The 16,154-nt window shown below is 43.1% G+C and overlaps 1 pseudogene across 1 annotated transcript in view; it reads left to right on the top strand.

Annotated features, from left to right (window-relative positions):
• The window catches only part of LOC311120327 (mitogen-activated protein kinase kinase kinase 21-like), a 90,993-nt pseudogene extending 75,229 nt beyond the window's left edge, over positions 1 to 15,764 (top strand). Inside the window, exons 7-11 of the transcript in view lie at positions 5,238 to 5,312; positions 14,042 to 14,192; positions 14,297 to 14,408; positions 14,511 to 15,225; positions 15,355 to 15,764. The product of the transcript in view is annotated as a mitogen-activated protein kinase kinase kinase 21-like (transcript). The remainder of the gene's footprint in view (positions 1 to 5,237; positions 5,313 to 14,041; positions 14,193 to 14,296; positions 14,409 to 14,510; positions 15,226 to 15,354) is intronic.
• The last annotated feature ends 390 nt before the right edge of the window (positions 15,765 to 16,154 follow it).

Genomic DNA, 16,154 nt, shown 5'->3' with positions numbered 1-16,154 from the left:
TGCTTCACAGAGTTCAAGTAACAGACACATCTCAACATCAACTGTTCAGAGGAGACAGCGTGAATCAGGCCTTCATGGTTGAATTGCTACAAAGAAACCACTACTAAAGGAAACCAATAATAAGAAGAGACTTGCTTGGGCCAAGAAACACGAGAAATGGACGTTATACTGGTGGAAATCTGTCCTTTGGTCTGATGAGTCCAAATTTGAGATTTTTGGTTCCAACCGCTGTGTCTTTGTAAGACGCAGAGTAGGTGAACGGATGATCTCTCCACGTATGGTTCCCGTGAAGGATGGAGGAGGAGGTGTGATGCTGTGGGGGTGCTTTGCTGCTGACACTCTGTGATTTATTTAGAATTCAAGGCACACTTAACTAGCGTGGCTACCACAGCATTCTGCAGCGATACGCCATCCCATCTGGTTTGCGCTTAGTGGGACTATCATTTGTTTTTCAACAGGACAATGACCCAAAACACACCTCCAGGCTGTGTAAGGGCTATTTGACCAAGAAGGAGAGTGATGGAGTGCTGCATCAGATGACCTGGCCTCTACAATCACCCAACCTCAACCCACTTGAGATGGGTTGGGATGAGTTGGACCACAGAGTGAAAGAAAAGCAGCCAATAAGTGCTCAGCATATGTGGGAACTCCTTCAAGACTGTTGGAAAAGCATTCCTCATTAATTTGGTTGAGAGAATGCCAAGAATGTGCAAAGTTGTGGCTACCTTGAAGAATATAAAATATATTTTGATTTGTTTAACACGTTTTTGGTTACTACATGACTCCATATGTGTAATTTCATAGTTTTGATGTCTTCACTATTATTCTGCAATGTACAAAATAGGAAAAATAAAGAAACCCTTGAATGAGAAGGTGTGTCCAAACTTTTGACTGGTACTGTGTGTGTATATATATATATATTTGTTATAGCTCGACTAAAACGATCTCGGTCGACCAACAGCCTAACGACCAAACAATCGACCATTCGACGAATTGGGTTCAGCCCTAGTTGGAAAGCAGACTGAACCAGGTTACCTCTAGGATTTTGCGTGTGCTTAACTCTATTACGTTTCTTTCTATCCTAAATAAAGCATACCCTGTATTTTATATATTGTATATGATATTGATTTATTATTTCAATGTGGTGTGCTTTCTGGGGCCATGTAACTGCCGAGCAGCATCCAAGTGGGTGCTTCATTTTGGTAGTAGTGAATGAGTAGCTAGCTATCTACTACGGAGTCCAAACGTAATCTCTGTTCTACTACAGAAAAGGCAGAGACATCTTGATGGGAGCGCTTCCTGCCTACCTCCCTCCGATGACCACACAAGCCATAAACACTCTAATGAGTGTCATGTTGTGATGTTGTTTTTCTAAATTGCTTGTCTTTTTTGTGCTTTGAAACGCTTTGAGAAAAGTGATACCTTATATATATATATATATATACAAAAGTATATTTCAGCCACACCCGTTGCTGACAGGTGTATAAAGTCGATCACACAGCCATGCACTCTCCATAGACAAACATTGGCAGTAGAATGGCCTTACTGAAGAGCTCAGTGACTTTCAACGTGGCACTGTCATAGGATGCCTTTCAGTTTGTCAAGTTTCTGCCCCGCTAGAGCTGCCCCGGTTAACTGTAAGTGCTGTTATTGTGAAGTGGAAAGGTCTAGGAGTAATAGCTTGTGTGGCTATTTTCAGGCCACACAAGCTCACAGAATGGGACCGCTGAAGCGCGCAGCGTGTAAATAATTGTCTGTCCTCGGTTGCAACACTCACTACCGAGTTCCAAACTGCCTCTGGAAGCAACGTCAGCACAATAATTGTTCGTTGGGAGCTTCATGAAATGGGTTTCCATGGCTGTGCAGCCGCACACAAGCCTAAGATCACCTTGCGCAATGCCAAGCCTCGGCTGGAGTGGTGTAAAGCTCGTCATTGGACTCTGGAGCATTTGAAACGCGTAGTCTGGAGTGATGAATCTGGGTTTGGAGGATGCCAGGAGAACGCTACCTGCCAGGAGAACGCTACCTGCCCCAATGCATAGTGCCAACTGTAAAGTTTGGTGGAGGAGGAATAATGGTGTAGGGATGTTTTTCATGTTTCGGGCTAGGCCCCTTAGTTTCACTGAAGGGAAATCTTAATGCCACAGCATGCAATGACAATCTAGACGATTCTGTGCTTCCAACTCTGTGCTTCCAACTTTATTATTATTATTTGTATTATTTACAGGCTTCCTTCTTTTCACTCTGTCATTTAAGTTAGTATTGTGGAGTAACTACAATGTTGTTGATCCATCCTCAGTTTTCTCCTATCACAGCCTGTAACTGTTTTAAAGTCACCATTGGCCTCATGTTGAAATCCCTGAGCGGTTTCCTTCCTCTCCGGCAACTGAGTTAGGAAGGACGCCTGTATCTTTGTAGTGACTGGGTGTATTGATACACCATCCAAAGTGTAATTAATAACTTCAACATGCTCAAAGGGATATTCAATGGCTGCTTCTTTTTTTTTTTTTGTCCATCTACCCATAGGTGCCCTTCTTTGCCAGACATTGGAAAACCTCCCTGGTCTTTCTGGTTGAATCTGTGTTTGAAATTCACTGCTCGACGGAGGGACTTTAGAGATAATTGTATGTGTGGTGTACAGAGATGAGGTAGTCATTCAAAAATCATGTTAAACACTATTATTGCACCCAGAGTGAGTCCATGCAACTTATTATGTGACTTGTTAAGCACATGTTTACTCCTGAACTTATTTAGGCTTGCCATAACAAAGGGGTTGAATACTTATTGACTCAAGACATTTCAGCTTTTCATTTGTAATTAGTTTGTAAACATTTCTAAAAACATAATTCCACTTTGACATTATGGGGTGTTGTGTGTAGGCCAGTGACACCAAATCTAAATGTAATCAATTTTTAATTCAGGCTGTAACAACGTTGTGGAAAAATTCAAGGGGTGTGAATACTTTCTGAAGACACTGTAGCTGTTATGACTGGGTAAGCTTCCCTCTCTGACCTCTGTTCTGGTTCTGCATGAATGTTTTCTTGCTCTAGTGTTCGCCCGAATTGACAGTATCTGAAAGGACAGTATGTACAGTGGGGAAAAAAAGTATTTAGTCAGCCACCAATTGTGCAAGTTCTCCCACTTAAAAAGATGAGATTGGGTTGCAAATGAATAGAAAACACCTGTGATCAGGTGATAAACATTACAGGTTACAAATGACCTCGGATGCATCCCAACGTGTTTTTCATTTCAAAGCAAACCTATATTATTATTAGTAGTAGTAGTAGGAAACATCCTGAAACACCCAGGGCTATTCAGAGGATAAACCCAAGTACATTTTCTGAAATCAGGGATGATGATAATCCATCAAATTGTCTTAGAAGCCAGAAGCACAGGCAACAGCTGGTAGTCTGTTGTTAGAATCCTAGCCATTGAGAAACATGTTAGCCGGTGAGGTACACGTTAGCCGGTGAGAAACACGTTAGCCGGTGAGAAACACGTTAGCCAGTGAGAAACCCATTAGCCGTTGAGAAACACGTTAGCCGGTGCATCCACAGCAGACAGAATGGCCACATCCCAACAATGTCACAGTTGCTTGCCTTTCTTCCTAACCCCAGTAGAGGGCTGGCACTCGCTGGTGATATCCACATCCTGGTGATACACATACAGTGGGGAAAAAAGTATTTAGTCAGCCACCAATTGTGCAAGTTCTCCCACTTAAAAAGATGAGAGAGGCCTGTAATTTTCATCATAGGTACACGTCAACTATGACAGACAAATTGAGAAAAAAAATCACATTGTAGGATTTTTTATGAATTTATTTGCAAATTATAGTGGAAAATAAGTATTTGGTCACCTACAAACAAGTAAGATTTCTGGCTCTCACAGACCTGTAACTTCTTCTTTAAGAGGCTCCTCTGTCCTCCACTCGTTACCTGTATTAATGGCACCTGTTTGAACTTGTTATCAGTATAAAAGACACCTGTCCACAACCTCAAACAGTCACTCTCCAAACTCCACTATGGCCAAGACCAAAGAGCTGTCAAAGGACACCAGAAACAAAATTGTAGACCTGCACCAGGCTGGGAAGACTGAATCTGCAATAGGTAAGCAGCTTGGTTTGAAGAAATCAACTGTGGGAGCAATTATTAGGAAATGGAAGACATACAAGACCACTGATAATCTCCCTCGATCTGGGGCTCCACGCAAGATCTCACCCCGTGGGGTCAAAATGATCACAAGAACGGTGAGCAAAAATCCCAGAACCACACGGGGGACCTAGTGAATGACCTGCAGAGAGCTGGGACCAAAGTAACAAAGCCTACCATCAGTAACACACTACGCCGCCAGGGACTCAAATATCCCCCTGCTTAAGCCAGTACATGTCCAGGCCCGTCTGAAGTTTGCTAGAGTGCATTTGGATGATCCAGAAGAGGATTGGGAGAATGTCATATGGTCAGATGAAACCAAAATATAACTTTTTGGTAAACACTCAACTCGTCGTGTTTGGAGGACAAAGAATGCTGAGTTGCATCCAAAGAACACCATACCTACTGTGAAGCATGGGGGTGGAAACATCATGCTTTGGGGCTGTTTTTCTGCAAAGCGACCAGGGCGACTGATCTGTGTAAAGGAAAGAATGAATGGGGCCATGTATCGTGAGATTTTGAGTGAAAACCTCCTTCCATCAGCAAGGGCATTGAAGATGAAACGTGGCTGGGTCTTTCAGCATGACAATGATCCCAAACACACCGCCCGGGCAACGAAGGAGTGGCTTCGTAAGAAGCATTTCAAGGTCCTGGAGTGGCCTAGCCAGTCTCCAGATCTCAACCCCATAGAAAATCTTTGGAGGGATTGAAAGTCCGTGTTGCCCAGCAACAGCCCCAAAACATCACTGCTCAAGAGGAGATCTGCATGGAGGAATGGGCCAAAATACCAGCAACAGTGTGTGAAAACCTTGTGAAGACTTACAGAAAACATTTGACCTGTGTCATTGCCAACAAAGGGTATATAACAAAGTATTGAGAAACTTTTGTTATTGACCAAATACTTATTTTCCACCATAATTTGCTAATAAATTCATTAAAAATCCTACAATGTGATTTTCTGGATTTTTTTCCCTCATTTTGTCTGTCATAGTTGACGTGTACCTATGATGAAAATTACAGGCCTCTCTCATCTTTTTAAGTGGGAGAACTTGCACAATTGGTGGCTGACTAAATACTTTTTTTCCCCACTGTATGTGTATCACCAGGATGTGGATATCACCAGCGAGTGCCAGCCCTCTACTGGGGTTAGGAAGAAAGTGTTGGGTTTTATTTTTTAATTGGATCTGTATGTGATGAATAGCTTGGAAGGAATACATTAATGAGGAGTACTGTGCTGATATGGATTGTTTCACATGGCGGGCTGTTATTCATGTGGGGAACGTTGGGGGTGGGACAGATAAGACTTGTATTTCTTACAGATAAGAACACTCTCTCTTTTGTCTGTGAAACTGTCCTTGAACATGGGTACAGTGTAACGGTGTCTTTTGGGTGCTGACTCCGCAGGTTATTATCATAGCAACTATGCCTGGCAACAAATGGAGTGCAACCCCTGCGCCAACGGATTGGCTGAATGGAGTCTGGACCACACTCAGTCCTTTGCTCTGGTTGGCCAACAGAAGAGGTGGAGGCTTTCTGTCAGAGTATTTGAGAAAGAATCTGTAAACAATAATTCTAGTTCTCTGTCGGCCCTGCGTGGTTTTTCAGTGAGCCCGTATACGAACCTTCATACTTATCATACATACATTTTGCATATAATAAATTTAGCTTGGATTGAAGATCTCTTGATTATGTTTTCTCTTATTCCAATACCAGATTTGAATTACGCAATTTCTAACAATTGGTGACCTCCGACTGTGATCTGGTAGCGTAACTTCACTTCGCTGGAATTCACCCAGCCTATTGGACATCACTGTCATCGAACTGTGTTTCACAAATTGCCCGGGCTTCTATAAAGGTAAGCAAAACACCTATTGTAATATAACTGAAGTTTTGCACATTGGCTTTATCCAAATTAATTTTGTGAAGCACCTGTTTGATGTAAGTGAACCCTATTGTACTATAAATAACAATTACAGTATACTATTTCGATTTCATAATATACTATGCAAATGTTTGATAATTGTGATGGTTAAACCCATGGGAGTGCAAACTATGACTAGAGGTTCATAGGTGGCACTTTAAAGCAAATAAACAGTGTGACCTATGGTTAGAGGGTGTGACTCCCATAGGATGTATTTTAAATAAACAGTGTGACCTATGGTTAGAGGGTGTGACTCCCATAGGATGTATTTTAAATAAACAGTGTGACCTATGGTTAGAGGGTGTGACTCCCATAGGATGTATTTTAAATAAACAGTGTGACCTATGGTTAGAGGGTGTGACTCCCATAGGATGCATTTTAAATAAACAGTGTGACCTATGGTTAGAGGGTGTGACTCCCATAGGATGTATTTTAAATTAACAGTGTGACCTATGGTTAGAAAGTGTGACTCCCATAGGATGTATTTTAAATTAACAGTGTGACCTATGGTTAGAGGGTGTGACTCCCATAGGATGTATTTTAAATTAACAGTGTGACCTATGGTTAGAGGGTGTGACTCCCATAGGATGTATTTTAAATTAACAGTGTGACCTATGGTTAGAGGGTGTGACTCCCATAGGATGTATTTTAAATAAATGGTGTGACCTATGGTTAGAGGGTGTGACTCCCATAGGAGGTGTTTTAAATAAGTAGTGAACTATGGTTAGAGGGGTCTGACTCCCATAGAAGATATTCTACAAGTGGTGTGACAGTACGGTTTATGACTTAAAAATCATAGGAAGCATGATAAAAGGTTAGACAGTGTGAGTGTTGTCGTATGCATGAGAGTGTGAATGATAAACCTGTATACCTTGATATAAAACTAATTGGGAATCAAAGACGTCTGTGCCTGTCCAAACTGTATAAATTTGGGGATAACTGTTGGGTTTGTGGTTGCTTAAAACCGTATAACCTGTCATTGATGTTTGACATAGCATAATACTGGTTTTGAATAGTTGTGTTGAAGCAATTCGGTTTATTATTTGATTTAACGTTTGATGTTTGACCCTGCAAAATACTGGTTAAACAATTAGACTGAAATAATTCGGTTTATCGTTTAAATATAAACATGCACCAACTTTAACTAATTAGGTGGGAATAATTTGATTTAAATAACTAGATTAAAGTACCTTAAATAACGACAGAATATTGGAAACACAGCTCCTCAAAAGCTGAAGAGAGAGTTGCGAGGGGAGGGGCTGGAGAGAGCGAAAGTGTGGCTTTTGGAGCGAGGAAAGACTGGAGTTGGCTGGGAACACCACGGGGTGATTATTTGAGAGGTGCATGTGGGTTTCTGACGAGGGATGAGATGGGTGAGAAAGTAGAGAATATTTACATTTGCATTTTTGGTGATTTGGCAGATGCTCTTGTCCAGAGCGACTTGCAGGAACGATTGGGGTTGAGTGCCTTGCTCGAGGGCACATCGGCAGATTTTTCGCCTGGTCGGCTCGGGGATTGGAACCGGCGACCTCTCGGTTGTTGGCGCGGTGCTACTGATCACTAAGCTGCCTGCCGCCCCATATGAGTTTAAGGTTGTGGCGTTGTTTGATCATGTGATAAGGTTTAATTGCTAATCGGAACATAACTAATGTGGTTATGGAAGTGATGTATAGGTAGGGGAGAGCCAATAGGGGGCTCCATTGAACTATTATGGTTTATTTGGCATTTCAATGGCATAAGGTGAAATCTGTATGCATGAAGGGAATTCGATTATGTATTATTATAGTATTATGGACACTCCGTAATAAATAAACTGAACCAAACAAGACGTTACTACAGCAATAGAGAATAGTTAATGTTGTTACGTTAGTTCTTAAACCCGATGATAGAGGAAAATGCAGAACGCTGTTAGAGAGTGTGTTTTATTTTGCTAATAGGGTGTTTGAGACGGAAGGGCTGGCTAGACGGGGGTGATGACGTGGCTGGATGTGCGACGTGAAAGTATTTACTTTGAGAGAATCGTAGATGGTGTGGAGTGACTGGCGATGTCCCTGGTTCGAACACAGGTAGGGACAGTAGACAAAGCTTTCGCAGTGGGGCTATATACCTAGACTATGTGGATTGAGAAATGTGAAAGGTTGAATTAGATAGCTTAAATAGAAGTATTCTAGAAAAGTCTATGAAAATATGTTATAAGGTTACCATGCGCTCTCCCCGAAGGAGCAAGGGGAGGGTGAGAGACAGTACAGTTCAGATGGTAGGAACATCATTAAATGTATGCTAATCAACGATAGCAAGTATTTGTTTTATTAATTAGGGCATAATCAGAGAGAACAGTTAAATATATTGAATAGCGAACTGAAATGGTTTAGCGGGAAAATATTTTTTTTGGTACAATTAAGAACGATAATGTATTCTGGTTAAGTGGATGCAAGTGACATTGGCTGTTGTGGTGGGGGAATAGCGCCAGCCTGTGGTGGGTTATGGATTTGTTACATAAACTTATATTTTAAAACTAAAGTTATAACATTATCAGAAAAAAAGACACAATTTAATGTGAAATAGTTATTACAATTATTATTGATAGTTATTACAGTTATTATCATTGATCCAGTAATGATATAAGGATAGTAGAGGAAGGCAGGGGATTTAATCTCATTTAGGGAAGTTATATTAGGAAGAAAATACCATTAAATGAGGGAACATTTGATGTAACCGTGATTGTATTGGCTAAAAACTCAAATATGACATTTACAGGGGGGACAGGAACAATAGAAGGGGAGAAAGATTTTCCTAGGGGGTTGAACAGATAATTGATAATGGATCATTTGAGATGAGATCACATGTAGCAGAGTTAGGGTAATCAATTAAATAATCATTGTATACTCGAGGAATTTTGAGTGGTTTTATAGATTAATTATGAGGAATTAGATTGATGCAAACAATTATTGATGGGTTAAGACTGGGGATAACCAGGAGAAAGAGATTAGCTCATCTCGTTGGAATGTTGCCAAGGGCTAGGGGAGCAGTAGTGAAGTTAGGCAGTATTTAGGTCATAAAAGTGAGCTACCAAATTAAGGCCTGGCTATTTGTGGTTGTTTTTCAAATTGGGTTTTTCAAACAAAAAACAACACACCTAGTATGATGTTTATAAAGCCTTGTTGTTTCAATTTTGGGGGGGTTTCAGCAGGTCAAGGGTGATAGGTCTTAGAGGAGCACACAGTGAATTTTATGGAGTTTTTTAGCTTTTGGCTGAGTTTGGGGTATATATGATTTCTTATGAGAATGAATGTCATGAGGATTTAATGAACACTTGGGATAACTAACATTTATGAAATATTTAGAATAATGGTAATGTTTAGTATACTATGGGATTAAACAGTTCGTTAAATGATTTCAATTGCCTCTGAACTCTGTTTTAACCTTCTGGTTTTAATTAATCATCCACACTAGTAAATTCTAAAGGCATGAGAGGAGGATTTTAAGATAGTTTATTTTACTAAGTTTAGGGTAATTTATAGTACTGTGAAAATTGTGAAGAAGATTATAATTTGGTAATAATATATTTGATTTGAACCATAAAATAACAGAAGACAGAGTGGAGGAATGGCAATTGGATAATGAATTACCAATATTAACTAAAGTGATTGTTTAGGTAGGTGGTAATATTGACACATGGCCAAATCATGTGTCAAAAAGGGGGATGGTTGGATTAAATATATACGAAGGAGAGGACAAAATACTTTAAAAAAACAAACAAACATGTATGATAGTTTATTAACCACACCTGTATGTCAGAGGTTTTGTGCCCCATAGGTGAACTAAAGGAGAAGGTGACCCACTCTATCTAACCAGGAGACTGAAGCAGGCCTGGCGGGAAGGGCCCTACCAAGTACTGCCTTTGCCAGCAGAATAGCTGAGAGATCCATCTGGGTGCATGTCACTCACTGCAAAAAGGTAAACCCAGCTACACCTGACGAACAAACACAGAGTTAGGAGAAAGATCCGATCACCACTAGGGCTCGGGGGTTGGCTCCTTAACGAAGATTCCCTTACCCTGTCTGATCATCCCTGTGTGAGTTCGATAGAAGGTGAAGCAATGGGTTGGCCTCTGGCGTCTGACATGTTCTCAGGGCGAGGGTGGGGATTCACAGGTCTCCCGACGGTAGGTAGCTGTCTGATTGTGGGGGCCATATTCCTAACACACACGGACCCTCCTGTTTCAGCCAGAAGTGGTAGTTAACCTAACACAAGTTGAAAAGGCATAGGAGACAGCTAGACGTAGGGAAAGGGGAAATACTAGGGACTTTAGGGGAGGACATCACCATATGTATGTCACCATGTACATCCTGGGACTATGTAGTTGCTCATACTGAGCGAGCGGGGGGGGATATGTCAATCTCCATACACAGTTTAGGGACAGGTGGAGTATTGTGAAAGTAGGGAATTATCAGAAATGGCAGTGCGACCCATATGAGGGTAGGTACTGTCTGAAAGTCTGAATTATGCTAAAACAGATTACAGACCTGACAAGTGAGATATATTCTTCAACTGGGGCACCCTATAGAGTAAACCTCTCTGAGGGAGGTAGTGAGATAGTGCAAACTATAGACCTGAAGGAAGTAGTACAGATGGTGACGGAGTAAATAGATTTTAACCTGTGGTTGGAATGGGTTCAGTATACGGTCTAAAGAGGACTGTTATGCCTGTAGGACAGCCAAACCAAGGTTAACAACTACTCCGTTCCCCTTGACAGGCTTTGACTCTCTGTCAGGTTTATCCTCCATGCAAGCCACCTGGGGATGTGGTGAAAGAGTCTTATGGTAACTTGCACTATCTGTATCCCCCGATAACAAAGTCATCCCGACCTGTGTTGCCTCAGTTTGAAATCACAGGGGATTCTAATTGTTTTTCTAGGACTAGTAAGACAGGATACAGGGTAGGGCCTCTTAGCTCCTGCTCCCACACAGAGAATGTCACAACTAAAGAGACCATGACTAATCTCTCCTCTTTGTTGCAGCCAGAGGATTTTAGGAACCAAAACCAGACCCGTGCTGACATCTGATGGATGTGTGGTGATAACTGATTGTGAACTCACCTACATACGCAAACAATCAAACGTGTCAGAGACTGGTGAGTTGTCACATAGAAAGTAGGACCTCCTCCCGGGATCCTTTGATGAAAGGATATATATTGATGGGATCCACAATCAGATCGCAGCTGGGTTTGAATCAAGTATTTTCTGGTGGTCAACAATTAATAAAAATGTAGATTGGATAAATTATATTTAATATAACCAGCAAAAGATTTATAAACCACACTCGTGATGCAATAAAGGAATTAGCTGAGCAGACAGCGGCAACTAGCTTAATGACATGGCAGAATAGAACAGCTTTAGATATGCTTTTGGCTGAGCGGGACGGGGTTTGTGTTCTGTTTGGATATATGTGCTGTACTTTCATCTCCAACAATATAGCACCGGACGGGTCCGTGACCAAAGCGCTTGAGTGACCATCACCACGCTGGCGAACGAACTGGCTGAGAACTCTGGTATTGATAGCTCCATAAACGGTTGGTTTGATAACATATTTGGTAAATGGAAAACTATTGTTGTGACTATTCTGGGTGAAGTTATAGCTTCTATGGGTATACTTGTTCTTTGTGGATGTTGTCTTATTTCCTGTGTCTGAGGGTTGGTGAGAAAAGGAGATGGAGAAGGTGGTTTACAAACAGATGGTGAGATACGGCCCAATCCCGGACTCCGACCTAAGGAATGAAGGATATGACCTACCAGGCTTGGTGGAGTGACACTCTAGAGGGTGTCTAAAGGGGGCCAACATTTACTTCCCTGTTGGTGTTTTATGTTTTAATAATCTTATGTTTTGTGTTCTATTAATCCTGTGTTTTATGCTTTATTAATCAAGTTAACCATTGAGAATGTTTGTCTTTCCTTATGTGATGGTTTGAACTTCTTTGATGACTGGTAACAGTTTGCAAGTTGGGTGTCGATGGAAGGACTGAAGGACTTTTATTATCAAATTGTCTATTAATAAAAGTGTTTATTTTTGTTTGTATTGTATTTTAATGAGTGACACCCTAGAGGGCGTCAAAAGGGGGAATTGTTGGGTTTTATTTTTTAATTGGATCTGTATGTGATGAATAGCTTGGAAGGAATGCATTAATGAGGAGCACTGTGCTGATATGGATTGTTTCACATGGCGGGCTGTTATTCATGTGGGGAACGTTGGGGGTGGGACAGATAAGACTTGTATTTCTTACAGATAAGAACACTCTCTCTTTTGTCTGTGAAACTGTCCTTGAACATGGGTACAGTGTAACGGTGTCTTTTGGGTGCTGACTCCGCAGGTTATTATCATAGCAACTATGCCTGGCAACAAATGGAGTGCAACCCCTGCGCCAACGGATTGGCTGAATGGAGTCTGGACCACACTCAGTCCTTTGCTCTGGTTGGCCAACAGAAGAGGTGGAGGCTTTCTGTCAGAGTATTTGAGAAAGAATCTGTAAACAATAATTCTAGTTCTCTGTCGGCCCTGCGTGGTTTTTCAGTGAGCCCGTATACGAACCTTCATACTTATCATACATACATTTTGCATATAATAAATTTAGCTTGGATTGAATATCTCTTGATTATGTTTTCTCTTATTCCAATACCAGATTTGAATTACGCAATTTCTAACAAAAGGCAAGCAACTGTGACATTGTTGGGATGTAGCCATTCTGTCTGCTGTGGATGCACCGGCTAACGTGTTTCTCAACGGCTAATGGGTTTCTCACTGGCTAACGTGTTTCTCACCGGCTAACGTGTTTCTCAACGGCTAATGGGTTTCTCACTGGCTAACGTGTTTCTCACCGGCTAACGTGTGTCTCACCGGCTAACGTGTACCTCACCGGCTAACGTGTTTCTCAACGGCTAATGGGTTTCTCACTGGCTAACGTGTTTCTCACCGGCTAATGTGTTTCTCACCGGCTAACGTGTTTCTCACCGGCTAACGTGTTTCTCACCGGCTAACGTGTACCTCACCGGCTAACATGTTTCTCAATGGCTAGGATTCTAACAACAGACTACCAGCTGTTGCCTGTGCTTCTGGCTTCTAAAACAATTTGATGGATTATCATCATCCCTGATTTCAGAAAATGTACTTGGGTTTATCCTCTGAAAAGCCCTGGGTGTTTCAGGATGTTTCCTACTACTACTACTAATAATAATATAGGTTTGCTTTGAAATGAAAAACACGTTGGGATGCATCCAAGGTCATTTGTAACCTGTAATGTTTATCACCTGATCACAGGTGTTTTCTATTCATTTGCAACCCAACGTGTTCTTGAAATGTTCACAGATCAATATACAGAGTATTTTACATTTCCTATCCAGTGTTCAGCTGCAGTGATTAAATGAATATTTCCCATTGCGGTTGAGGTTGTCTTCTCAATTTTTTTTTTTTTACATTTTAGTCATTTAGCAGACGCTCTTATCCAGAGCTACTTACATGAGCAATTAGGGTTAAGTGCCTTGCTCAAGGGCACATCAACAGATTTTTCACCTAGTCGGTGCGGCGATTAGAACCAGCGACCTTTCGGTTACTGGCACAATGCTCTTAACCACTAAGCTACCTGCTGCCCAAATCATCCAGTTCTCTAAATGCTACTCAAGTGGTTGAAGACTAATTTACAGTTTCTGCCAAATACATTGGCACCCTTGCACTTTTCTTAAATAATTCCCTATTTCTTCTAAAATAAGTTAAATTTTTTAAAAGATTGGTCACCACACCTTATTGGATTTTCAACATTTCAATTTATTCTAGAAGAAATAGGGAATTATTTAAGAAAAGTGCAAGGGTGCCAATATATTTGGCTGCAACTGTATCTGCTGTTGGCCTGGACTCTCACAGAGATTTGTCACTGGGGTATTGGAGTACTCTGCCAGTTGTTGATGTTCTGTCCTTCATCACAGTGACTCTGGACGAGAGCAACAGAACATGGAGACGAAGCACCATCTACAAGCCGGAGGAGTTTGATGACGTCAAGAAGGGGATTAAGAAGAAGGGGAGGACGTGGGGACCGAGCTCCGTTCAGACCAAGGAGTGGGGAAACTATGCTGAAAGGTACAGGACATTAGTGTTTCTTTCCATCTCTCCATTCAGTATTTCTTCTGTCATCTTCATGGTGTCTGTGTGGGTTGTTTGATGAAACTGACTTGTCCTGGCAGAGTGAGGCCACTGTCTGATGGAAACAGCCCCTGGTCCACCAGTCTGGGGAAGTCACAGAAGTCCGTTCCGTTGGCTGCGTTGTTTGCAGAGCAGCAAGGTGAGGTGAAATGTGTCTTCTAATATAATCAGATAGAACACAACAAGACCATGTCTTAGTCCCTGTCAAAAACCTATTAATGACCATTTGTCTCTGTCCTCGTCCTTCATGTTCAGGGACCAGTAAAGAGGAGATGTGCTCTGAAGTTCTCCAATCAGGTGTACATCGATCTACCTCTGTGGAAAGATGAACATCTGCAAGGGGGCGAGGGGACGGCAGGAGGCTGCCCTGGAGAAAGCCTGGAGGACCCCAGCACCACCCCCCAGCACACCCCCACCAACAGCCTGAAGAGGGCCTCCGCTCGCCGCTGGACAGACACCGTACTCTACGGCTGTGCCTCTATGGTGGCATTGGGCTTTGATTTGCGTGACGTGCTCAAGGCCCCACCAGCTGTCGACCCTGAGCCCCAACCCAGTGTGGAGAAGGAGAAGAAAGAGGGTCTGTTCCAGCATGCCACATGCTTCCGCCGCAGCACCAGCCCCCCTGTCGGACGTTCCTGCCATAAGGAGGAGGCAGACTTGTCCTCGTCGGCAGCCTCCCAAGGCCCCGTCAACCTCATCTCCATGTCTTCCATCTCAGAGTGCAACTCCACCAAGCGCCTCCTGCAGTCTGACTTGGAGGGGCCAGAGCCCAGCCCTGTGAAGGAAGTGGCCCCTGTCAGCCTGTCAGACCCCAGGCCACAGCCCAGCAGCGGCTCCCAGCCCCAGGGTCCAGAGGTGCCTGGCTGCAGGACTCCAGCCTCCCCCTCCCCAGCCTGCTGCCCCAGAGCAGACTGCCGTCAGAGTATGGGCTTTCGCCTCTGGAGGAAGAAGTCGGCCGTCGTTCAGGACAGTGAGTGAACGTGACATCAGGACCGTGGGTGACACATAGAGGCTGTATATATTTGATGCAGTAGTGTTTAATTGTGAGTTGACACCACTGAACGATGAAACAGCCTCTGTTTCTCCTTTCTGTCCCCAGCTAACGGTACATCTGGCTCTCTCACGACCTCATCGGGACAGTCTTCCACCACTACCTCTCAGAAGAAGAAGTCTGACAGGGTGGACACCCCTAAGAGAGCAGCCAGTGGGGAGACTGTGACCTCCAGGCCCCGGCCTCTGTCCCTCCGGGGCAAACCTCACTCCTGGGGTCTCCTGAGGGGCCGCAACAAAAGCTACTCACTGGGCCTATTCTCTGGAGAGAAGAGCGCCAGGAGCCTCAACATCGTCCTCTCCTCCGCCGAGGTCAAGATTGACTGCTCTCTGCTGGACATGGACACGGAGGGGCAGAAACGTGACTGCACCGTGCCCCTCTGCCGAATGCAGAGCGGCCCCAGTCGCCCCGCCGTCAGAGTGGCCCCAGTCGCCCGCCGTCTTCCAACTAGAGAATAAGTTATTGTCATAGAATAAATAAGCTGCCTTATTACCAGGGTACAATCTTTAAGTAACGTTTATGAGTTGGATCAACAAATCTTATTTGACATTCCATATTGAAGGATTACCTTTATACTATTCCAGGTATTCCTTAAAGAGGTTGGGTTTCAAGTGTCTCTGGAAGGTGGTCAGTGACTCCGCTGTCCTGGTGTCGTGGGGGAGCTTGTTCCACCATTGGGGTGCCAGAGCAGCGAATAGCTTTGACTGGGCTGAACTGGAACTGTGCTTCCGTTGAGGCAGGGGGCTAGCAGGCCAGAGGTGGAGGAATGTAGTGCCCTCGTTTGGGTGTAGGGTCTGATCAGAGCCTGAAGGTAAGGAGGTGCCGTTCCCCTCACAGCTCCGTAGGCA

Source organism: Coregonus lavaretus (assembly GCF_964263955.1).
Source record: "Coregonus lavaretus genome assembly, chromosome: 1".
NCBI lineage: Eukaryota > Metazoa > Chordata > Actinopteri > Salmoniformes > Salmonidae > Coregonus > Coregonus lavaretus.
This window is presented reverse-complemented; position numbering and strand designations above follow the sequence as displayed.